Here is a 24,908-nt window from a genome sequence, read left to right on the forward strand (position 1 = left end):
TTACATTGGTTCCCTCTGCATAGCAATCCTGGACTTCTTGATGGTCTCCCATCCAAATACTGACCAGAGTTGACTCTGTTTAGCTTCTAAGATCTAATTAGATTGGGCTAGTCTGGCCCATGAAAATCAGGCCACTGCTTTGTCTGGCTCACTATTTTTTCCTTAGGCTGGCAACTGCTGTCTACGGCTTTATTTGCAGATATTGCTCAGGCCTGCTACCAGAGATCTCTGAACTAAAGGTGTCTGGAATTAAACATGGGACCTTCTGTGTGAAAAGCAGTTGCTTTAAGCTCCTCCCCTGTAGGTTCCTAATAGCATTTTTTATTGATATTCTGATGTGCTTAACAAGGATCTACTGTATCAGAATATTTACATTCTTGTGCTAAGTATGTGTTTAAAGCTAGGAGAGCTTTCTTAACTTAGACATAACATTTATGTGATGAGACTACTGCTTGTCCTCAACCGTTCAGATTTAGTATGGGCATCTATTAAGGTTCTTAATATGTAATGGAAACAAAGGCTGCAAATGTTTGTCTACTTTTTGGTTAGTTTGTTTCAGGTGTGAAAACAATTTTTTTTTTGATGGAGGGTGGTCTACAACAAGGACTGCATTTCTGGATATCTGCGCTATCTCCCAAATGCTTAAGGTTTATGTCTATTATAGTAGAGTTAGAACATTGACATCTGTCCTTTTGAAACCACACTACTGGGTCTCTTAAAACTGTAATGCCATCATAAAACATCATTATATTGAATTTTCTTGCTCATTTTTCCCAGTAGGCATTCCACAGAACTATGTTGTTAAAATGCATTTTAATTTATGGAATTAATAACTATTATCTATTACTTCAAAAATCACCCAGTTAGTTACCCATTTGTTCCTGGCAGCCACTTAAGAGATGCATGTTTGTGAAATCCTGCCAACTCATTGGGAGAAGGAAAGCCCTATCATTTAATTTCTTCTTTGAAAAACAAAAATTTCTAGCTAGCGAGATTCAAGTGATCATTTTATAGTCAAGTGATCTGAAATGGCTGTAAGTGAGAGAAGACTGAAGGCAATAGGCCAGTGGCTCTCAACCTTCCCAATGCCATGACCCTTTAATATAGATCCACATGTTGTGGTGACCCCTGACCATAAAACTATGCAAATATTCTTTCACAGAAATTAAACCGAAACTGACCAATGGCATGAAGATCCATTGTTCATGATTGTATATAAATTGGTTTTTTTCTGGGGTTTCTCAGTTCAGTTCTGCCTCTTGTCCCACCATGCCGATCTCGCTCTTTTCCGCTGCTCCAGACAGACAAATGTTCTATCTCAATCAACCCCGCAAGGTTGTTGTGTAGATGGCGCCCCCCAACTAAACTGCTTGCCCTGACGCGACCCCTGTGAAAGGGTTGTTCGACCCCGAGAAGGATCCGGCCCTCCAGGTTGAAAACCACTGCAATAGACTCAGTAACATGAAAGCTTTTTCTATGTACAGCCCGTATTTGAGATGTACAGACTGCCCAACATAAGGCTGTTCCTTGTATTCTAGTGTCGATGAAGCAGTGAGCAAAGAGCTTGTGATTTAACATGTTGAACCCTGTCATGAGATCTAACAACATGAACAATGCTGACCCGCTTTCATCCAGCTGTCACCAGAGGTCATCCATCAGGGAGACCAGAACTATCTCTACCCTATGTCTAGGACGAAAGCCAGACAAGAATGGATTGAGAACTGAATCTAAGTATTCCAGGATTTGGTCCGCATTTGCCCTTTCAGCCGTCTTCCTCAGAAAAGCAAGGTATGAGATGGGACAGTAGATGGCCAGGTCCTGAGGATACATTGATGGTTTTTTTTTCGGTAGAAGCTGCACCACTGCCTCTTTCAGTCCCCTGGGGAACACCCCTGTAGAAAGGGAGAGATTTATTATCTCCCAGAAGGGACCTCCTATCTCCTCATCACTCAGTTTGAGCAACCCAGAAGGACAGGAATCCAGTGGGCCAAGGGATCTCTAGTCCCCTTACTGTATCAAGCTTTGGGGGTACCTCGTGGCAGACTTTGTCTGCAAAATAGCTTGCAAAGGCCTCACAGTTGACTATGATTTGAACACCCTTCATCGAGAGCAGTAAGAGATTAAATTATTTTAAACAATTGTGCTGGGTGTGAGCATACAGACATGATACCAGTTGTATAAAACTCTTGTTTAGCAACCTTTACCACCATCTAATAGGCTCTCGTAAGCATCCTATAAGATGTTCTTGAAGCCACAAATCTTCCTCCACACTCAGTCTAGCCATCTCAGCTCTTGTTTTCTCTTGCACAACCATTCGGTATACGAGGGAGCTCGCTTGGGATAGGGACAGAGAGGGTGGCAGGGAGTGCTTATTGATGGCAGCCAGCATCTGACTATGCCATCCCTTGACCAGCCATGCGGGTGCCTATGGTTGTACCATTGATCTGAAGGAACAAGTCATCACCAAATCTGAAGTGGCTATGGGTGAGAACAAATTGGCACAGTTTGATGGCTGAGTCAGCTGTGGTGGTGTTAGAAATTGTATTCCTAATGGCTTGTAATCCATCTTTGTGTGGGATGTTGGTATACAGGGACTCCACATCCATGGTGGCTAAAATGGTATTTTCTGGAAGGTTGTTCAAAGATTGTATTTTCCTCAGAAAGTCTGTAGTGTCTCAAACATATAGATTTGTTCAGAATAGCCCTTTAATCCTGAAAATCTATACTACAGTTTCAGTAGCGTATTTGTGTGGGCAGCAGTTCAAGTATTATTATTAGTCTTTATTCTAAGAAACTCTGACAAATTAATATCGCTGCCATTTGTTTCAGAATTAATTTATTTGGAAGTATTAAGCTCAACTTGGGAGAGCAAAATGGATTAACTGTGGCTAACAGTCACACACCTCTGTTTCAACTGGAATGTTGTAGAGAATGTCTTGGTAAATGTTTTCCCCTACTTTTGATGGAAATGCCAATGCCTGTCTGTAACTTGTCACTAGCTGAACCAAACTGTCTCTTATTCTGTATTGGCTCACTGTGCAGTCTCTCTTCTGTATGTAATAATTCATTAAATCTACTCTTTCACCTTTCCAGCATTAACTGTTATATACTCCAGTGATGAGTTAGATCAGTATATTGAAAGGACACCTCAAACAATTGAGCATTATTAAGCCATAGGTATAAGTGTTCATGAAGAGCCTCTTGTGGCGCAGAGTGGTAAGGCAGCCGTCTGAAAGCTTTGCCCATGAGGCTGGGAGTTCGATCCCAGCAGCCGGCTCAAGGTTGACTCAGCCTTCCATCCTTCCGAGGTCGGTAAAATGAGTACCCAGCTTGCTGGGGGGTAAACGGTAATGACTGGGGAAGGCACTGGCAAACCACCCCGTATTGAGTCTGCCATGAAAACGCTGGAGGGCGTCACCCCAAGGGTCAGACATGACTCGGTGCTTGCACAGGGGATACCTTTACCTTTTATAAGTGTTCATTGACATGTCTCTAACATAGGATGAAGCGCTTGTTCTAGGATGGAGCTACTCCACTATGTGTATGTGTAAAACAGGGTGGCGTCTGGGCCCGGATAGGGGCACCTACATGGCCCTTTTAATCTTATATATAGGCTAAGATGTATAGGTTAAGATATGAAGTCACATATCTGAATGTTATGACATGTCTCTTTTAAAAATGTCAGCATAGCTCCTTGTGAGTCTTGTTTTTGTTAAATGTTAATATATAGCATGTTGGAGTAGGAGATCTGTTTGAATCTTGTTTCAAAACCCCAGGACTTGGCTCGGACCTAGTGTTGGCCATGGCGACGCTGGGGCTCTCGCAATTTGTTGCTGGGCCCACCCATCAGGCAGGCCACACCCTCGACCTGATCTTTGGGGCAGGGATAGAGGTGGTTCTGGATACAGCTTTGGCCGTACCATGGTCAGATCATTATGCCCTGCGGGCTCGGATCAAGACCCCACCCCCTCCCCAGTTGGGCGGCGGGCGCATTTTTGCCTGCCCAAGGAGACTCATGGATCCAATTGGTTTCCAGAATGCTCTGCGGGACCCGAAACCTCCCGGCATCTCATTAGCGGCCATGGTGGTGGACTGGCAGTCCCGCCTGTCGGCTGCCATAGACGAGATTGCTCCTAGACGTCTTCTCTGCCCTCAACTCAAACGGGCACCCTGGTATACTGGGGAGCTCCGGGAGAAGAAGAGGGAATTGAGACGACTAGAGCGAGTGTGGCGGAAGGCCCGTGACGAGGCTACAAGAACATCTCATCGCACGTTTATGAGGGCGTATGAGATGGCAGTGAAAGCGGCTAAACGTGACTTCTTTGCCGCGGAAATTGCATCCGCTAGCTCTTGCCCAGCTCAACTATTTAGGGTTGTTAGATCTCTTACCGCCCTGGAAGATGGGTGCCAAAATAGTAGGAATTTGACCATCAGCTGTGAGGCATTTGCGAGCCATTTCGCGGATAAAGTCTTGTCGCTCCGCCACTCCCTTCCAGCTACAGTTAATACAGTTAATGAACTAGAGGCCCGTTGGCCGCCTTTGGAGGTAACGTTTGATGGCTTCAGGCGGCTCTCTTTATCCGAAGTGGACGGGTTGCTGGGGAGGATGAGGGCAACCACCTGCCCCCTTGATCCCTGTCCGTCTTGGCTCCTTAAGGGGAGGGATGGACGGATAGGTGAGCAGCTCAGGGATATTGTTAACTGCTCTCTTCAGTTGGGGGAGTTTCCTGAGGTGCTGAAGGAGGCGATGGTGTGCCCTCTCGTCAAGAAGCCATCCCTGGACCCACATGACCCTGCAAGCTACCGCCCAGTAGCGCATCTAGCGTTCCTGGGTAAGGTGGTGGAAAGGGCTGCGGCGGACCAGCTCCTAGCGTTCCTGGAAGATACTTCGGCACTCGATCCATACCAGTCTAGTTTCCGCCCTGGTCATGGGGTGGAGACTGTGTTGGTCTCCTTGTTGGATGACCTCCGTCGCCAGCTTGACCGAGGTGGCTCTGCTGTGCTAGTTCTTTTAGATCTGTCGGCCGCGTTTGACGTGGTCGATCACGAGCTGCTAGCGAGCCGCCTTGCCGGTACGGGGATAAGGGGTACAGCGTTACGCTGGATACGCTCCTTCCTCCAAAACCGGACACAGAGGGTAGCCGTGGGAGAGGAAGTATCAGGCCCTTACCGGCTCCCTTGTGGGCTCCCACAGGGCTCGGTGCTCTCTCCTACATTATTTAACATCTTTATGCACCCTCTGGCTCAACTGGTACGGAGCTATGGGCTGGGTTGCCACCAGTACGCTGATGACACCCAGCTCTTTCTCCTCATGGATGGCCACCCCAGAGCCATTTGCCAGATGTTTGGAAGCCGTAGCTGGATGGCTCGAGCAGAGTCGCCTGAAACTCAACCCCTCCAAGACGGAGGTTCTGTGGTTTGGCCGTAGGGTGGCAGATCAGGAAGCGCGCTTACCCTTTCTGGCCGGGACGCAACTTAATATCGCATCTCAGGCCAGGAATTTAGGGGTGACCATTGATGCCTCACTAACACTCGAGGCACAGGTTAAACAGGTAGCTAGCCGGGCATTTTTCCATCTTCGCCAGGCTCGGCTACTAGTGCCCTATCTGTCCTCCGAACACCTGGCCACAGTGATCCATGCGACGGTCACCTCTAGACTAGATTTCTGTAACTCACTCTACACCGGCCTGCCTCTGGGCTTGATCCGGAAACTGCAACTCGTCCAAAATGCGGCTGCTAGAATCCTCACAGCTACACCATGGAGGGCTCACATCCAGCCAGTTCTGAGGCAGCTGCATTGGTTACCGGTCGCCTTCCGGATCAGGTTCAAGGTTTTGGTTTTGACCTTCAAGGCCATCCGTGGTCTAGGCCCAGCATATATGAGGGACCGCCTTTTGCCCTATATCCCCCGCAGGGCTTTACACTCTGCGGGGGCTAACCTACTGGTCGTTCCCGGCCCCAAGGAAGCCCGCCTGGCCTCGACTAGGGCCAGGGCCTTTTCGGTCCTGGCCCCAACCTGGTGGAATGAGCTCCCGGAAGAGCTGAGGGCCCTGCGGGAATTACCTGCATTCCGCAGGGCCTGTAAGACGGAGCTCTTCCGCCAGGCTTATAACTGAGGCCGGGCGGAAAGAAGATCAGCCCCCCCCCTCACAAACTGGCAGTAGAGAGCATCACCTCCCGCCGTAGATGAGGATGCGGAGAGCAAATGAGTAGATTACGCCATCGCTGTTACAATTCCTGTAAATTATTGGTTTTTATTGTCATTTTATGGTTTTAGGGGACGGGGTTATGTAAGCCGCCTCGAGCCTTCGGGGGGAGGCGGGGTATAAATATAAATATAATAATAAAATAATAATAATTAAAAAAAAATTGGATTCTTGAGTCACTGTTGTAAGCCAGTACAGTCAGTTAATAGACAGAAAACAGGAAACCATAATCTGATGATGTAACAACATGGATTGGAATAGTTTAAAAATAAGCTGATAATACACTTGGAGTGGGTCAGGCAAATAGTGTGATTATCCCAGAGTACTTTTCATTTGTATTAACTCTCATGAGAAATAACTTTTGGGGGTAGAAACTGCAGTCAAATCACAGTTGGCTTATGGTAACCTCACATGGGTTTTCAAAGCCAGAGGTTTTCATTTCCTGCTTCTGCATATTGACCCTTGACTTCCTTGGTGGTCTCCTATCCAAGAACTAACCAGGGCCGACCTTACTTAGCTTCCAATATCTAACAAGATTAGGCTACCCTGGGCCATCCAGGCTGCTCTGTTTACGGAATATCAAACTAGAACTATAAAGGTTTGTTAGATTATTAACCTTATTTCACTCATCATAAACAGAATAATGTAATATAAAATCAGTCACCTTAATTACAGGTAGGTCATTAAGGAAGTATCTAAATTGCCAGTGTAAAAATGAGAAATATTACATTATCTAGGATCATTATCTGCTAGTAACTTGTCATAAACATGTGCTTATCACATGTTTGTGTGTTTTTGCATCCAGATCCTAATTGCTACACCTTGAAAGCCGCCTGTTGGTTTTGATTGGATATTTTCCAGAATCTGTACTCTGAAACAAGAGTAATAGAAATTCACTTTCTTGGAAGTTCTAATATATGGTGGCTTGAATAGCTAATTTACTATGCAAGTATCAGAATAAGTCCATTAAGGTTTTAGTGAATTAGGATCTGGAAGACCCAGATTAAAATCCCCCGCTGTGTAAATTATATATTTATTTACTTCAATTTGCATGCAAAATGGCAACGTTTTGGTGGTGGAAAGTGCTGTCAAGTCACAGCTGACTTATGGAGACTCCTGTAAGGTTTTCATGGCAAGAGATGTTCATAAGTGATTTGCTGTTACCTGGTGGTTACTCATCCAAAAACTATACTACTTATAATTTTATTTTATACTGCCCCTCTTGGTGATCGCCATCTCAGGGGTGAAAAATGTGGATTAGAGTGGCATAGTAGATGTTGTTTACCTAGACATCCAGAATGCTTTTGATAAAGTTCTTCATCAAAGGCTCCTAAATAAACTCAGCAGTCATGAGCTAAGAGGACAAGCCCTCTTGTGGATTAAAAATTGGCTAATTAACAGATAACATTATAAATGGGCAGTTTTCACAGTGGAAGGGGATAAGTTGTGGGATATTGCAGGGCTCAGAATTAGGTCAGGTGCTTTTTATCTTGTTCATTAATTAGAGTTGGGAGGAATCTGTACAGTGGTTGTAGATGGTGCCTTAATTAGTGAGAACCAGGAAGGGGCTGTAAGGTATTCCAAAGGGAGCTATGGGTGAGTGGGTATCAACAGAGCAAATGAGGTTCTTTATGGGGAAATGCAAAGTAATGCACATTTCAGTCTAAAATCCTCACTATAAATATACATTGATGGAGTCCAAACTGGCAGCAACTGACCAAGAGATAACTGTTAAATGATTGAAGACTTGTTCTTTTTTTATCAGGACCAAAAATGTGGTATTAAAAGGTAAATGATATATGTTTCCAAATATGGCAGTTTAAATGGTACCATTTTACTAGTGAATTCCTTTTCATAACTGAAATGTGTATAAAAACCCAGGTGTGACTGATTCTTGGAAAATGAACAGAGTTTATCTTTTAAATTGTTCTCTGTTGCTTGTGGACAATGTTGATCAAAATAATGAGTTGGTGTTTTCTTGTATGTATCCTCTTATTATCACCAACATCTACTGTATTTTCTGCCTCAGCTCCGACTATGTACTTACCAAAGTCTCTACATTTTAATTATGTCTGTACCAGGATCGTTTCATGTGATTGTACATGTGTGTTTGCTCACTCACATTTCTGGAGAATGCATTACTAGCTGCTCTTTTTTGTAGTCAGACTTTGTATTTAGCCATGATTTAAAAAAATGTTATTTGTGACATGTGAATGCAGGTACGTGAGTTAAGCAGAGCTCGTTTTCCACCATTAAATTGGATTGTAAGACTCAGATCCTAGGCAGGGAGGCATCCCATTTAATCCACACATCTGCATTAATGTATCATGGGTAATCAGTTATTCAGCAGAGATTCTTGCCAGGAGAAGGGAGCAAGGCAGACAAACAGGTCAATTCATTTGCAAAATAAGAAATGAACACAAATGATATTAAAAATAGCAGTATTCAGAAGCCAACGGTTTAATGTTTTTTTTATCTCTCATTGCATTCTGTTCTGCTACAAAAATTTTAAAGGGAAATACAACAGTAAATGCTGATTTAGCATTCAACTCCCTGTGGTTCTCAACAAGGGCCTGGCACTATAGGTCCTAATAGCTTAGCACATCTTACCCCTTACAGATGCTAATTAATTCAGCTGTAGGTCTGCACTATTAAAAATTAGATATATCATGTTTTATCCTGCACTAGATATAGTTTTTGATAATCCCACTTTGCCTATCTATCAACTGTTAGTTGCAGTGTTGTTTATTTTTCCCATTGGATCTTATTTTAACTTGATGTATGTTTGTACTCTAATCCCCTGACATCTTTCTGTTTTCTGCAGTGTTAAAATGGCTGACTACTTCAAAGAGTTAATGAAGTAAGCACTGACTCATTAAAGTTTGTGATTAAATAAATATTAGTCTTTAAAGTGCCAATGGATTTTTGCTTTATTCTCTGAGTTTTCTGATGGAACTAAGACTTTTGAGGATAAACTTTTATTAATGATTTTGAAATATAACTCTGCTGGCTGGGCAGATCAGGTGTGCTGCTGCCACAGCAGCAGTGCTGGTTCAGAGGAGAGATCTTGAGCTGGAGCAGTTGCTGAACACAGTCTGAACTCGAACTAGAGTTCCAGCAGCCAGGAACTGTACTGAAAGGAGTGTCTCAATTAGCAGAGTCATAAACAAGCTGAGAAATCAACACCCGGGGATTACCAGAACTAGGAGTGTCCAAAAGCAAGCCAAGAATAAGGTGACCAGATTTTAACATTGGTAAAGCGGGATACCATTGACCGGGGTGGGGGGAGGTCTTGATTAAAAATTTGGTCTATATGGAGCAACAAAAATTTTCATAGAATGCAAAAATAGTATTCTAATATATATATATTTTTAAATTTCAACATTACAATTTGCCAGGTGCCCCCAGATGTCCTTTCAAAAGTGGGACAATTTGGTCACCTTAGCCAAGAAGTCAGAGTCCTGTCATCAAGCTGCCAGTTAGGGAGTTTCCAAGTTCAAGGTCAGGGTTCCAGTCCAGTGTCATCAGAAGATTCAAGGCATGCAGGTGGAGTTCGGCGGCCATAGTTTTACATGTTACTTCCATGCCACATTCTTCCTGGGTGTGCCTTAAAATCAGTTTGCAGTTTGCCTGTGGATTGCTTCTGCAGCCACTCAGAACCTGCATCCTGCAAACATGCTGGGTTTGCTGTTGAGCAGATTTCCACCTCTCCTATAGTGCTGCGTAAGTTTCTGTCTTCACTTACTAGCTGGGAGAAGGGAGTCAGAGCTGTTAGTGTTTGAAGCCGACTATCTTCAGCTGAGCGTTCTCCAGAAGGAAAATCCTTCTGCTATCAAGTCTTCACTTGTTTTCATTGTACAGTCCCCCTGTGAGACGTAAGTCAACCAGTTACTTTTAAGTATCATTCCTTGCCTGTAAAAATATCCTATGTGAAAATTCATAATGTTGTTTTCAGACAGAAATTTATATTTATTAACATGGTACATCTAATAAAATGGTTTTTAAATTCTATATTAATCTTAGTTTTGTTATACCATAAATATACCACCCGTATATCAAATCATGCCCTTCTAAATCCAACAACCTTCTGTTCTTCAATGTATTTCATCTAATCTAGACAACAGGCCACAAACTGATTTCAGGTAAACCCAATCCATCTCTATCCTTTGTGTCAGTTAATCTCATGGTATTAAGGCTTGATTCCTTTGTGCTATGTTGTAAAAGGATAGTTGAGTGCTCATACCTGCGTGTGTGTGTGGTGGATAGTACAGCCTTTCCCAACCTTTTTAACATTGAGAAACCACTGGAATATTCTTCAGGCTTCGAGAAGTGATAAAATTGGTCAGAATATGGTTGGGAAGCATGTATGTGTACATGCCCACCTAGGGCTCCTCCTCTTCCCACCATTTCCAGGCTCATCACTGGCATTTTTTTTTGGGGGGGGGGCAGGTCAACATGACTATATATGGTCACATCGCCAGATAAATGTTTTAAGAATTTTAAAATATATATAAAAATTAACTCCTATCCCTACAGGAAATCCTCCCAGAGCCATAAAGAAACCTCAAGGTTTCAAGAAAGCCTGGGATAGCATGTTATGAAGAAGAGTTGGTTTTCAGACCCTGCTTTTCACTACCAGAAGCCACCAGAAGTGGCTTACAGTCACCTTCCCTTCCTCTCCCCACAACAGACACTCTTTGAAGTAGGTGGCATTGCTCTGTGAGAACAGTACTATCAGGACCATGACTAGCCCAAGGTCACCCAGCTGGCTGTATGTGGAGGAGTGGGGAGCTACCTCTCTTAAAAAACACTACACCAGCTGGTATAGTGCTGGGGTAAAATGGTATGCTAAGAATTCCCAGTTCAAGTATTGCTTTAGCTGTGGATTTGGTAAATTACCCTGAGTAAGCATCTACTGTTTTGGTGCTCCCCTTCCCCCTAACAATATAGGAATGATGTGAGTTTACTGTAAAGATTGTCTTAAGAATCATTATGATGATTGTGAAGTCCTTTGAGTTACTATTATTAATATATATTGTGCTGTCAGTGTACATGAAGCTTTGCAGGGCCTTCTTGTACTTTGTCCAGAAGAGCTCTTACAAACTATTTCATGATATCTCTGTTCACATTTTATGTATCATCAGCCATTGTATTAGGGTTACACTAGACACTATTTGCCTGGGAAAATGTATCAATTTGTTGATTAAATAGTTTTTTCCTTGTATTTTCCTTATAGTGATAGTGTGGAGTAAGTATCAAGTTATCATAATGCACTATATCCTCTTGAGTTGAAAAGAAGAACAGCAGAGCTTGAGTAAAGAAAAGAGGAATTACTATGTGTGCAGATTAGCATTGTAAAATACTGGGAGAGCTTTGCTTGAGACTGCCAAGAATTGTAAATGTGGTATAGTTAAATTGCAAAGACAAAATTTTGCCAGATTAGAAGTACTATAATTATATAAAAATAAGTATATGCTCAGAGTCTGTCATTATTTTAAACAATGGGGTTCTTAAATTCTACTGTAGTTATTACTCAGATGTCTGTAGAACAACTTTTGTACTCGTTTTGTGCCATACAGTCTGATTCCATAGAAAAGTTAATGTAGATGTTTAGAGACTTACCATCTGGCCCTAGAAGTCTGAACTTGGAAGTAATTTTTTCTTCTTAGTAAATATTCATAAGAATACGGATGTACAATTTTTGGAACCAACCTTCTGTGAGAGACTGCTGTATTTGCAAAACTTGTTCCTGCTTGCTTTCTAATGTGTCACATTGACTTCAGACAAGCCTGCACATCATATGTGCTTCTTTGTCCAAAACAGCTCTTAAAATATAGGTTTTCACTTTGGCATGCATCCACATCTGAACTGTTTTGCCTGCACTGCTTTTATAGCTTGAAGGTTCCCCTCCCCCGGCCAAAGCTAACTTAAAGCAGTGTTTTAAAAATGTCTGTGACTTATTTAGGGCCTTTAGTTTTTGCATTCCCAGAGTTACTACAGCAAAATAAAAAACCCCAAGAAACTATTTTTCGAATCACTTGGTTGTTCTGAAGCAAACACATGTTAATATAACTCAGGCAATATTCATCCTATGTTTTGATAGTTTGGTTTCATGGTTTTGATTGTGGATTTTTAATTTCAAGGCAGAAACCACATACATTCTCATGCAGCATCAAACTGAAGCTATCTATCTTAATGGTAGTTTGCTGGATTTTAGAAATATAACACTTTGGGGCATTTGGGTTGGATAGAGGCTACCTTAAAGTCTCTAACCTTGCTCTGACAATTCTCCCACTTGTTTCCCACTGCATTTCTTCTATATGGGAAATGTAATGAGGCACGTTTACACTAGTTTGTTGTGCAGGAGCAGAACTAAATTATGATTTATAATATTAAGAATATTAATAACTTAAACAGCATCTACACTGTGCTCATGGATGTTGCAGAAAAATTATATTTTGCATGCATTAAATCAGTGGTCCCCAACCTTTTTATCACTGGGGACCACTCGACGCCGGGGACCACTCACCAGGGATCACTCAACGCCTTTTACTGAGGCCCGGTGGGGGGCTAGTTTACTCCTCTACTCTCAACCACTGCCCTAACCTCTCTGATCGCTATGGTAATGTTTAAACATCCCTTCAAAATAAGATACAGACACGCCACAACAATGAACATAAGGAACATTTTATTTTCATGGAAATTTTAACTCATGACGATGACAAATCAATGGGAACCCTGAGCTTGTTTCTCTGCAACGAGATAGTCCCATCTGGGAGTGATGGGAGACAATGACACCCGAAGTGTGTTGTAAAGGGCCGGGGAGGGGGATGAAGTAAAGGGCCGGGGGGGGGAGGCGTCCTTCGCGGCCCACCTCCAATTAGTCGAAGGACCACATGTGGTCCGCAGCCCACAGGTTGGGGATCACTACTTTAAATGGCTTAATGGATTTTTAGCCTAGGAGAAGAATTAGAAGATAGGGACAGCTCTCGTTGCTCTCTTTTGTATAACAGTAACTTTATAAATGTTGTAAGCCCTTTAATAATTTGTTGTATCTTGGAGGGGGAAAATCTACTTGAACTCAACATAGTCTTCACACATAACATTTATATTTCTAAGTTTTTGTTCAGAAGAAATAACCTGTTAAGGCATATCAGATTCATGGAGTTTATGAATCTTCCTATTTTATTTATTTTATTCATTTATTATATTTATATTTATATACTGCCCTCCCCTGAGGCTCAGTTGCAGTTTACATGGAATTGGAGAAAAACAGTACAAATAACATGATTAACTGAACAATAGCAATACAGTCATAAAACAATATAATAATGATGAGAACCTCCATTCAACTGTAACATACTGACGGCCCCGTGGGATGTACATATTGGTGGTGGTTTTCATGGGAAAAACCATCACTTATCCTGTAGCCCATAAGTTCTAGTTTAAACATAGATTACCTTCACAAGTTATTTGGGCTTTTAGGAACTCCAGGAAGAAGAAAATTGAATTCGCAATCATGTTGGCAGCCATGGCAGCCTACTTCTTACAAGCAGTAGATGAGTTGACTGCAGTTGAGGGCTCACAGGATTGAAAACTTGCCCATAATGATGTAAAAAGATCTCTTTTATGAAAAACAAAGTCAGAATCCTCCTTTCTGACATGCTAGTTTTCTGCCTGCAGGGAATATTTTCATATGGAGGAGAGCCAAGGCTTGTATTTTAAAGCTGTATATTCCAGGCAGCTTACTACCTCATCCACTCTCTGTGAAAACTAAGCCAGAGACTCTGTCCATTTTTAGACATGCTGTGATGATGGTATGATGGCCAGAGTAAGAGGAGCAGAGTTCAAACTTTGCAGGACTTTGTAATGGAAGAAAACTAGCATTTTGACACACAATACTATTGAAGTATTTTAAATAAATGCATAGAATTCCAAGGGCTGTTTGTGAATAAACTTCTGCCCATGAAATGAAAATCTCCTTACACCCCAAGAATAACACTGGGTATGGTGTCCATTCCTGCAATTATGGTGGTGAGGATTAGCAGAAATTACTCTTTTCTTGCCTGCACCAGTTGTCAGAAATTCCTTTTTGCTAGCAGTAAACAGATGTATTTTCAGATTTTTTAATATGAACAATTTTTACAGAAAGCTGAAATTTAAAGGACAATTAGCAGGGGAAGAATGAAGTTGGCTGAATTAAGTGGTGATAAACCGTTGGAAACAAACTTTTAGGCATATATAGGGTACTACTTTTAAGCTACTCTTAAACACTAATCTAAAACTCATTTTAAAATTTTAATACATTTGAAATAGTATAATAAAAATTTTAAATCTCAGTAAGCAAAAATTTAAAATTATAAATCTTCACAAACAGTATTGGACAACTCTGAATGATATTTAAGATGGAAATGCTCTAGAACATAATAGAACCCTTAATGGATTTCTTTGTTATCTTAGATCCTATGCCAAATGTTCACTGCCTTGTATATTCAACAGCTGGCTAGAATACTGTGCCATTCAAAAAATGTTATGGAAGGCAAAAATTGATTGCAGTAGTTAAACCTGGCAAACCTCTGTTTGACCCAATAATCGATTGCAGGATTTTGTTTGGTGTGCATTTTTTCTATGACATTTCTGGTTGATCTACTTCGACCCTAAAAAACAGATGTGTTAACACTTCAGCATGAGCTATATGAAAAACATGAGCAGGGTATGTAATATATGCTATACTCTTTTGATTCTGAGTTTTAATTTTTTGTAGTTGCAACTCAAGAGAATTATGATGAATCTTGTAAAAAAAATTGTTGTATAGAACTACACAGCTAATTTAGCATGCTCTGTGTCTTCGAGCTTGTCCTTTTTAGGTAGCAGCCTTAATGCTATATTTCCAGAGCTAAAGCAGATGTATAAAAGCAATGTGATATTCAAAGACTATTTAATGCATTTTAATAATTCTATTTTTATTTTATTCTGTCAGAGTGGCATTCATGGTTCTCTGTCATCTGTTTTATCCTAGCAGCAGCCATGTGAATTAAGTTGGCCCGAGGGAGTATGACTTGGTTCAAGCTTACCCTGCAAGTGCCACTGGATGTATAGATCTGAACCCAGGTCTTCCCTCTGTCACCCTCACACTCTAACCACTGAACCACTCTGATGAATCAACAATAATGGGCCCGTGCATAATGGGCCTAAGAGCCTTATATAAAACCCTCAAATTTACTCCAAATGCCATTATACATCAAGAAGCTGGCTTATTGAAGGTAGAAACCCATGCCTAGTTGGTAACCTTCAATTATTGACTGAAAATTCATCTCTACCTGAATGGTTTAATCCTAAAATTTATTGCAGTTTCGTCCCATATCCCTTGGAATACCAAAATTATTATATATACTAGGAATAAAGCCCATTGTAGTGTGAATACAATGGGCGTTAGCAGGGAGCGTGGGCTTTATGTGGGGTGCTGGCAGGGGTCCGGGGAAGCGGCCCTGTACCAGCAGGGCAAAGTAAGTGAGGGGTCCCGGAGGAAGAGCGAGGAAAAGGAGAGGTAAGGTAGGGAAAGGGAGGACAGCGTGGAGGGCAGCGTGAGGCGTACCCTCCGTCGGTGGAGGGGAAGCAATGTCCCCAAAGCCCAGGGAAGTGGGGCGAGGGTCCTCCCTGGCAGCCATCCGTGCAGGATGGCTGCTCAGGAGGAGTGGAGCCTGTGGAGCGGCGGCTGGGAGATGGGCCAAGTGTCCAACAGGGAGGCACACTTTGCGCGCCTCCCAATTGGACACTTGACCCTGCACATTTAAAGATTTTAAAAAGATTTTAAAAATCCATACCTTGACCCAGAACAGCTAATAGAACTTAGATTTAAGCCAGCTAAGGCCATTGTCTTATGGGGAAGAAATGGAGATAGTGACAGATTTTATTTTATTTTCCTGGGCTCCAAGATCACTGCAGATGGGGACTGCAGCAAAGAAATTAAGACGCTTGCTCCTGGGGAGGAAAGCTATGGCAAATCTAGACAGCATCCTAAAAAGCAGAGACGTCACCCTGCCAACAAAAGTGCGTTTAGTCAAGGCTATGGTATTCCCAGTTGTAATGTATGGCTGCAAAAGTTGGACCATAAGGAAGTCTGAGCATCAAAGAATTGAGGCTTTTGAACTCTGGTGCTGGAGAAGACTCTTGCGAGTCCCTTGGACTGGAAGGCGAACAAACCAGTCAGTCCTTAGAAGGCCAGATCCTGAAGATGAAACTCAAATACTTTGGCCACCTCATGAGAAGGAAGGACTCCCTGGAGAAGAGCCTAATGCTGGGTGCGATCGAGGGCAAAAGAAGAAGGGGACGACAGAGAATGAGGTGGCTGGATGGAGTCACTGAAGCAGTAGGTACAAACTTGAATGGACTCCAGGGAATGGTAGAGGACAGGAAGGCCTGGAGGATCATTGTCCATGGGGTCGCGATGGGTTGGACACGACTTCGCACCTAACAACAACAAAAGGCCATTGTACAGCAATGTCTTCTTGACATTGAATTTCAGGATGAAAGTATGGCACTTCCCAATGTTTACAGTCTTTTGAAAAACTGGATAGGAATTACTGCAGCTCCATGCAAGTTTGCGCCAGGGGCTGCCACGCGTGTTCGGGGCCCTGGATCGCCCTCTCCCCACACCCCAGCGCAGCGGTCTGCGGCCTGCAAAAGGTTGCAGACCGCTGATCTAAACCATCTGTGTCATGTCTTTTGGTGATGGGAGCTTATCTGCCTATGAGAAGTAGCTGTGCTCCCTCTGAGGCAGATGACATCTCGATAAGGTGATTTCCTGTCAAAGCAGGAACTAATTTTCAGTCTTGCACCTCATGGGAGTCACCCTCTCCAGTTGGTTTCCTGCCTCAGAAGGGAGTGTAGCTAGGCAAATGGAACCTGCGTTATCTCATCTACTTTCTGTTTCTCTTCCTCCTCTTCCCACCCTATTAATTGAATCTCACCCTCTTCCCCCTCTCTCATAGACCCTGGGAGTGCAGACTGACAAAAAAATAGAGCCCTGCAAATGTCTTTTAATCTTTTCAGCTACTGAGAACAGGAAAGTATGCTGCAGCAATTTTATGAATGCCACACCTGCAAGAGCATGATTTTTTTTTTTTGTCAGGAGGAGAGACCATGGGCACAAGGGAGATTGCCAAGAAGAGTGTCATGGCCCACATGTGGCCAACCCCTTGGTGCATGTAAAAAAGCATAACGAGAAATAACCTTTAGCAGTAGGCCTGGGATTTAGACACATCCTCTGACTCAGAGGCAGAGAGACAGGCTAATTTTCAAACAGGCTACTCCAGCAAGCACAAAGAAGATGAAAAGCTTTTTGTACCCCACTTTTTACTACCCGAAGACCTATCTAAGTGGCTTACAGTCTCCTTCCCTTCCTCTCCTCACAACAGATACCCTATAAGGTAGGTGAGGCTGAGAGAACTGAGATTACCCGGCTGGTGGAGGAGTGAAGGATCAAACCTGGTTCTCCAGATTAGAGACCATCACTCTTAAGCACTACACTAATCTGTCTAAACTCCTGATGGAGTCATCAAACTGGAGAAGATGTCTCCCATGAGGCTGAAGACAGGATGATGAAAGTTAGTACCCGCCGTCCTTGATGAAACAGTGGGAATCACCCTATATCAAGATGTCTTCTCAGAGGAGAAGGACCCTTCATGATAAATACCCAGTAGTCCATTTTGGTTAGGAGATGGAGGTTTTTTAGCCAGCACATCTCCTATGAGTGAAGGCAGGATAGACTTCAGACCCAGCTTTCAACAAACAGAGCAGCACCCCCAGGAGGCTGGAGGACTGATGGGGTCCTGTGCTTGATGCTCTATGTTCTGTAGAAGTTCACGGATGCCCACTGAGGTGGCAGTGCAAAGCAGGCAGTGGAGTTACATGCTGTAAGCCTCCTCCCCTTCCAAGCTCAGGCTGCATGGCCAAGCAGAACTCAGTCATTGCCCTCATCTTAGATGTAACAGATTGGGGGGTGGGTGATTTGGGACCACCGGCTATCAGTCATTCAAAACTGTCATGGGATAGGCTTCTTGATGTGATTTAAGAAATGGGTTGTGCAACGAGGACAACTTACTTGCCTTTCTGTTGCAGTTCAGCAGCTGTCACTGACTGTACACTTGAAACACCTCTAGCAGTGGTTAGAAACAGGTGGAACAAATTCTAAACATTTTGAAATACAAAATTAATGAAGTTGTCATGGCTTTCCCCTCCGCTATATATCCACAAAACAATTTTTGCTTGATTTTAAGTCTTTCATCGGGTAGACAATCTCTTTTCAGTGACTGTACTGTGCTTTTAAATTGCATGTAGAATCCGGAGTGTAGAATAGTCTTTCTCAAATTTCTTGCCATTGAGAAACCCCTGAAAAATTCAATAGGCTTCAAGAAACTCCAGGAGTGGTGCAATCATGCAGCATATGGTTGGGCAGCATGGCTGTGTACACACTCTCCAGGGGGCCCTCCCCTTCCTACCCCCTCCAGGACCATCACTGTCTATTTGGGGAGGGGAGGGGTCAACATGACCATATATAGTCACATCACCTGATAAAAATTAATTCTCTCATCCCTTCAGGAAACCCTTTTAGGGCCATGGTTGAGAAAGCCTGGTGTAGATACCTGTTTTCAGTATGCTAATTAATTGGATATTAATGTTATAATCTGTGACTGAAGCAGTTCCATTTTGTGGTTTAAACATTTCTACCTATATTAAATTTCTCTCTAACTATTCATATCACTGCATACAAAGTGCTGGTTTTGTATTCATTTGAGTAAATGGAAGTTTATTCAAACCTTTCTCTTTTAAGTGTAATCCCCAAGTGCATTACATGAGCTAAAACAAATTTAGACATTTGGTTTTCATTAGCTTTGTAACCGAAACAAAAACATATTTAATCCCAGAGAAGTTTGAAGTTAATATGCAACTTTGCTGGGAAGGTACTTAAACTGTGGTATCAGTTGCAAGTCGGCTACATGCCAGAGTTTCAGAACTGTCACTGAGCAACATGTTAAATGACTTTTAATGTGCACAATATTGTGTGGTGTAGTATGAAGAGATTTGGGTGAGGTGTAAGGGAAGCTTGGGAACCAAAGTAAACACTAACCCCACCCATAGGCTGTGTTAATAGTAGATTATTTTCCATTCCGCTTAAGCCACCATTTTCTAGTTGTTCACTCAAGGTTTCTTTCTTGTGACTGCAGGATAAACCAAGTGGTCCCTGCTAGGCTACTTGTGTATCCTGAAGCATGTAAGAACAAGGACTGTTAGCCAACTACAATATATTTGCAGATAAATCCTAAGAGTTTTAATTAATTCTGGGTATCAGTAAGGGACTGGATCCAAAGACACTTCGATTTGCTCAAGGGGAGCCCATAATTTCAGTGCCTAACTGCCATGCAGCATTCTGTACTGTTTACAAGAGATCTCCAGCCTTCAGGAGCAGGTGTAGGGAGTGGCTGAAGATAGCAGATGGTGGGAAAAATCCATTCTGCTTGCACCTCTTTATTGCAAAGCTAGTAGCCGGAGAGAGCAGTATATTTTCCTGGTTTTCCTGGATGATAGTTGCATGTGTCTCAGTAGGTGCCATCTTGAGAGAAGCATATTCCTGCTTGCATTGTCAGAGGAAGATGGAACCTGCAGTTTTATAAACAACTGAATTAAAATCAGTTGATTTTCTTAAAAAAACAAAAACAAAAAAACTTCTGCCTGGAGCACTGGTTCAGTAGATTATTAATTTAATCAACAGAATGCTGAGAACACTGTGCCTGGAATGCTTAGGATAAGTATGGCAGGCTGAAGAATAATTTATTTATTTATTTATTTATTTATCATACTTTTATACCGCCCTCCCCGGAGGCTCAGGGCGGTTTACATTATAACAGAGAACCATACATAAAACAGTCTGTAGAACATGTACATCAATAACCAACAATTGCAACCAAACACAACACAGTATAACAATAAACAATCATAACACAAACAGGTCCAGGGCTTATTGATGGGATTCTGAGGGGGGTGGCTTATTGATTGAATTCTGAGGGGGGGGTGGGGGGGAGCAGGGGCCCTTGGTCGCTGTAGATTACATCTGGTCTCAGCCAAATGCCTGGTGGAGGAGCTCCTTTTTGCAGGCCCTGCGGAACTGTTTAAGCTCCGTCAGGGCCCTGATCTCCTCTGGGAGCTCGTTCCACCAGGTAGGGGCCAGAACAGAGAATGCTCTGGCCCTGGTCGAGACCAGACGGACTTCTTTAGGGCCAGGGATCCTTAGCTGATTGGAGGCAGTAGAGCGCAGAGCTCTTTTTATTTTATCATTAAAATAATAATGGGGGGGGAGTATATAATGATGAAAACGGGAATTGGGGAAGCAAAGCAAGATATGGGATGACATTAGGAAATGGAACAGAAGGAGCAGATGTCAATGGAGCAAGTTAGAGGATTATTGTCAAGGGGATTAATTGTTCTTATAATCGTATAGCCAGTTGATTGCATTACATTATGTAATCTGTTGATTGCATTACATTATGTAATATATACTCCTTCAAATAGGGACCATCTCTCCATGTACGTCCCTTGGAAGAGCTTTTCGCTCTGCTAATTCCAGCGTGCTGGTGGTCCAGGTCCCAGAGATGTGTGCCTGACTTCATCCAGGACCAGGGCCTTTTTGGACCTGGCCCCAGCCTGGTGGAATGAGCTGCTGATGGAAATCTGGGCCCTTATGAAATTCCCAAACTTCCAAAGGGCCTGCAAAACAGTTCTCTTCTACCAGGCATTCGGTTGAGGCAGGGCCACACTCTTATAATCTAAATGCCCCCCCCCTGTCTAATCCCCCGCCCAGGTTTTGCCCAGGGGTGACTCTTGACCAGATGCTTGCTGAATTCAATAGGCTTTTATGTCTTGTAGATAAGAACTTTTGCCTGAGCTTCTTGAAATGGACCACAGTAACTTTTTACTGCATGGAACCATGCATATGAAGAACAATATCACAAGAGAATTACTGACTGTGAGTTAAACTGGTTCTATAGTAGTCTGTCATGCAGAAGAGGGGCCCCATTTTGCTGATATCAGTGTCTGGATGGCTTTGGAAAGCCGTGGCAAACATAATGTTTATGTCTACAACAGTTTGACTTAAAATATGTGTTAATGACACAGCTTTAATTCTAATTGATAGGCAAAAAATAGGGTTTTTCTCCCACATGACATTTCATTATTTTCATGCATGCTTGAACCATTCTTTCGTTTTCACTTGCCTGTTTGCTTTCTTTGAACTGTAATGTGCTTAGTAATTTTCAGGAATGTGAAAGGCTCAAGAATTTAATGATATGTATATGTGTGTCTATTTAAAAAAGCAAAACTGCAAAGCAGACCTGACTGCCTTGATAAATTTGTAAAATTAATACTTTTCTTTTAGAAATGAATTTAAGCCCCCCCCCCCAAGATTCTAACTTGAACGTGCCAATTAAAATAGGGAAGTTCCATATATGCATCTAATCTAAATTAGTAATAGTATGTTTTCAATGTTATGTCTGGCATTATTTATCTTTTATTTATTTTATGACATGGGACACATATTCTGGCACGGCGTCTGGGACAGAAATAGGTACAGATGTGACATCCATAGCCCCACCTCAGGGACCATGCCAGAAGAGGCTGGGGTAGCTGTGGCAGGTGGCTAGCTGTGGCAGCGCAGGCATTGCGGGAGGAGGCCAGGTCACCACTGCACTGCCCAAGGATGCCTGGGCAGTTGTGGGGCTTACTGCAAGTGATCTTTTTAACAGCATGAATAATACAGAGGAGGAACAATAGTGTTTCTTTGCCCTCACTTTTTCCATTTTTTAAATGATCTGGAGCTATCATTTTGTAGTAATGAACCCTGAGGTCCATAATTTTTTTTAAAACCATAGAGGCATGTTTCTTCCCCCCTCCCCTGACATATTAAAAGCTGGCAACTCTCTCATTATACCCTAATTCAGTGTGTCTCTATTCGTGGGAAATTTTCTTGGTATGTAGCAATTCTTTCATTTGTCTCATTCAAGTAGTCATAACACGTTTAAAGGTAACTGCAATTCGAGAATTAATTATGCGAGCAGTCAGCTGTTTCTTCTAAGATGATGGGTAGCTGTAGTTAAATAACAGGCCTTTGTAGTGATAGAGGGAAATAAAGGGGAGGGATCAGATGTTTCTGATGCATTAGACCAATCTCAGGCTGTTACCCACTCTGCCATAGATTCCCTTTACCAAGTAAATGCTATGCACATATGTATATTTTGTAGCATTTCCTTACCACTTTTTTAAAAAAGCATGTTAAGTATTATACTTTTAAAAATAAGCATTCATACTGCCTTTTATCTGTAACTGCTTAAGAAATTAAATTACTTCTAAAATTGGTGCTGGAAGGAGGAGACAGCCAAGCAACTCTCTGTAGATTTGAGGCCTACCACACAGGGTTGTTGTGCAGATGAAACTGGATGCTGTTGCAGAGGTTCTTTTGCCTCCTGTTTCATCTGCAGAACAACCCTGTGCAGTAGGCCTCAAATCTTCTCCCCCTTTGTGTTTAGTTTAAAGCCCCCTTCATCAGGTGTACAAGAGTTCTCCCAAAAATACTTTTTCCGTCCCTTGTGAGGTGCACATCATCTCCTGATAGTAGCCCCTCATATTGACATAGTAGACTATGATCCAGAAATCCAAACCTTTCCCAACGACACCAGTGAAGTAGCCAGTCATTTACTTGCATGATTTCTCTCTCTCTTCCTATGGCACGACCTATGCCATGGCCTTATTTTGAAGTGCTTAGTTTGAAGCACTGAGGCCATTTCCCAGATGAACTGCTGTTCCTTCCCTCAATTTCTGGGATGATTTGGCAGCAAGGTTGAGGCATTATCTAGATCATCTGTCAAAACAGAGGCAACAGATTCAGTGCTCCCCATTTGGGGGCAATTTATGCCCCACCTATGTTATTTATTTATTTAAATGAACAAGACTATATCCATTACAGCAATGACCAAAAATATAAGAATTATAACTCGTTCACCTCTCATTACGCATTTGAGGTAAATATTCTTTCAGAATGCCAAACACTCCTTTCTCAGTGGTAGCAAAAAGAGAACTGCTTGCCCCTTCCATATCACATGACTTTTGAGAGGGATGGTCAGCTCCCTCTGTAAGGGGAGGGGGAGCACTCCTGGGATCTAAAAATGTCATTTTAAAGCTTGCTCATTCTTCTCTGTGGCAGACCTGTGAAAGCACAGTACCATCTGGGACTGCACAGAAGCCACAAAGATGAATAGTGGCTTTCAGACTTTCGGCAGGCCTCCCTGGGCCTTTTGGGTGAGGCATCTACAACAGGAATGGGCTCCTGGAAGCGGAATGAATCCTGTGTGGACGGTCAGATACTTGCCTGCTGTAGTAGATGTCTAGCTTAGCAGCCTTCAAAACTTCCGTGTTCCTGAAAAGTGCAGAGGCAGGGAACTGATACCATTTCAGTTTATGAACATAATTTCTTTACCAAAATCATGTTATGCTACTAACCTAATCAAATGTGTGCATGTGTGTATGTGTGCCCTGCCTTTTGATCTGTCTTGTCTAACCATGGTTACAGTCTTTGGATCTAGGTATCCACAGATGGAGCTATGAGGAGAATTACATATATTGATATGATTTAGTATGTTATGACTACGTTTAGTGAAGGAATATGTGTTCCATGTTAATTTTAATTTGTGCCTAGTGTATGCTGGTTCCTATTTGTCTGTTTTGTTAGCAGATGAAAGACAAAGTTTGGAGTTCTGAGAAGTAGATCTTGTATTTAGAAAGATCAAAGGTTTCGAAGAAGGCTGAGTCAATTTTTCACTACGAGTAAGAAATGTTGGTTATGTCCCAACAGCCCAGTAAAATGTATTTGAGTGTCTTTGTTTTTTTTTAAATCTTTTTTCCTTAATATTTTAAAGTTCTATGCCATGTTAACAGCTGGATTAGCTGTTATATTAAAAGGAATGGCTTGCTAGTAAAACAGCTTCAGTGAACATTTTACTTTGATCAGTTTCCATTGTAGAACTTTGAAGGGTTACAAATAGCATTTACCGTACATGCAAAGGCTGGAAGATTTTTAAAGTATTACTTCAGAGAATAAGTACAATTTTAAACATTTCTTTGAACTTCTAGCCATTGTTCCCACTGATAGTCTTTTTAAAGTTTTGATTGTTAAATGGGATTAAATCAGTGCCTTTGTTTTCATCTTCTACACTGCCCCAAAGACTAAGAGAGTAAATGTTATAAGGCTGTATTTATGACATTATATAATCTTGGTTTGCAGCTGAAGTCCCAAAGCAGTGTACAGGAATTAAAAAGAAACCATAATGAATTATATTACAGATATTACATGGGGAGGGGAGTCTCAGCTGAAGTGGACTTGAAAGTGATAAAGTACCTGTTGGCTTCTTCCTTTCCCTCTTACGATCATATTGATGACTGTTTGAAGTGAGGGATAACATTTAAAAGCTGGAGCTGAGTTCCAGCTTAATGGAGTTGTGGTGGCTGCTTGCCCGCCCTTTGGTGGTTTCTGTCTGTATTTCCTGTTTATAGCCTCCCCACCCCCACACACACATTTTAAAGTTACCAAGTTATATTGTGTGATTTGGTTAGGATATTCCCATATTAATTACAAACAGTGGGAAAACTATACATGTT

At 42.2% G+C, this 24,908-nt stretch overlaps 1 protein-coding gene across 6 annotated transcripts in view; it reads left to right on the top strand.

The window, feature by feature from the left end:
- The window catches only part of DISP1 (dispatched RND transporter family member 1), a 96,876-nt gene that overhangs the window by 2,700 nt on the left and 69,268 nt on the right, over nt 1-24,908 (top strand). Inside the window, exon 1 of one of the 6 annotated variants that reach the window (XM_077340277.1) lies at nt 9,043-9,066. The exons of 4 other annotated variants lie outside the window; for them this stretch is intronic. The gene's annotated coding sequence lies outside the window, so the exon portion shown is untranslated. Of the gene's footprint in view, nt 1-9,042; nt 9,067-9,841; nt 10,082-24,908 lie in introns of those variants that run through there. One more of the 6 variants, XM_077340288.1, reaches the window with a different exon arrangement.

The sequence above is a fragment of the Paroedura picta genome, chromosome 1 (genome assembly GCF_049243985.1).
Source record: "Paroedura picta isolate Pp20150507F chromosome 1, Ppicta_v3.0, whole genome shotgun sequence".
NCBI lineage: Eukaryota > Metazoa > Chordata > Lepidosauria > Squamata > Gekkonidae > Paroedura > Paroedura picta.